The sequence below is a fragment of the Lipotes vexillifer genome, unplaced genomic scaffold (assembly GCF_000442215.2).
Source record: "Lipotes vexillifer unplaced genomic scaffold, Lipotes_vexillifer_v1.1 scaffold982, whole genome shotgun sequence".
Lineage (NCBI taxonomy): Eukaryota > Metazoa > Chordata > Mammalia > Artiodactyla > Lipotidae > Lipotes > Lipotes vexillifer.
In genome coordinates, this window is record NW_006789467.1 from 1562424 (window position 1) to 1563562 (window position 1139).

The 1139-nt window shown below is 59.6% G+C and overlaps 1 protein-coding gene across 1 annotated transcript in view; it reads left to right on the forward strand.

Moving 5' to 3' along the window:
* Nucleotides 1-561: 561 nt before the first annotated feature.
* The window catches only part of ZNF624 (zinc finger protein 624), a 20501-nt gene continuing 19923 nt past the window's right edge, over nucleotides 562-1139 (forward strand). Inside the window, exon 1 of the mRNA XM_007462656.1 lies at nucleotides 562-632. The gene's annotated coding sequence lies outside the window, so the exon portion shown is untranslated. The remainder of the gene's footprint in view (nucleotides 633-1139) is intronic.

Sequence of the window (1139 nt, forward strand, 5' to 3'; positions counted from 1 at the left end):
GCTCTAGAAGCCTTGAGGATTCTGTGTGACCCAATGTGGAGATGGCCTTTAGTCATTAAAACCATGGAATTGAGGCAAAGGAAAACGTGCATTAAAAATAATAATAATGCTAACATTTAATTTATTATTTTTTTTATTAGTATGAGCCAAGGAAAGAAGCTCAAAGACCCAGAAATTACAATGAAGGCATTACGATTTTTCTGTCAAGAAGTTGAATGAGAGGCAGAAGCCTGGACACGCAACTCCCCCCGACCTCAGCGTCTGGGGCTTTAATTAGTTGCAGGAGATTGTCTGTTCTCTCAATGGCTTTATTTCGTTAGTCACACGGAAGTGTTGCGAGGCAAGGGCTGTGTGTCATTCTTCTCTGTGTCGCTAGTGCTACTGCTTGACAGAGTCGTGGCCTCTCAACCTGACAGAACTTTTTAGGTCCACGAACTGTCAATGATGCCAATTCAAAGACCCACGCACAGAGAGGACGAAAGAGCAGAGTGGCGGCGCGGAGGATTCTGGGCGCCGTGGTCTCCGCCGGCTGCGCAGGCGCACTGCCGTCCGCGGCCGCCCGGCCGCCGACGCCATTGCTGGAAGAGTTCCCGCACTGCTCTGCGAGCTCCCTGTCCTCAGGCGGCCGCCAGGTACTCGTCAACCCGGGCGCCCGCCCGGGGTTCCCGCCGCCCCTCCCTCGGCGCTGGGCGCTGGTCGCTCGCCTCCCGGCGGCGTCCGGGGCGGGGCCGCTCCCCGCGGAGCCCCAGCCCCCGAGCTGACCCGCCCACCCCAGACGCCTGGGGCCGACCTCCCTCAGAAGGCTCCGGCCTGGCAGCGCTGCGTCGGGGGGCCGGGCACGGTGGGCGCGCCACTGGACCTTCACCTCTTCCCGGGGCCGCGCCTGCACTGAGGGAGGTGGGGGCCCCAATGGGCCGAGAAGGGCGGTGCGGGAAGCAGGCGGGCTGGAGGAGGGAGAACTTCCATCCTGGGCTCTGCACCCGAGCGGAGGGACTGGGGTTCGATAGCGGCGCTCTGACTGGTGCCCCCCTCTCCTGCCTTTGGGAAATGGAGGCAGCCTTTCCTGCCGGCTCAGTTTCCAAATATGCAGCACAGTTTGGGGAGTTTGGGGATTTTTTTTAGTTTTTTGGGCTGAACCG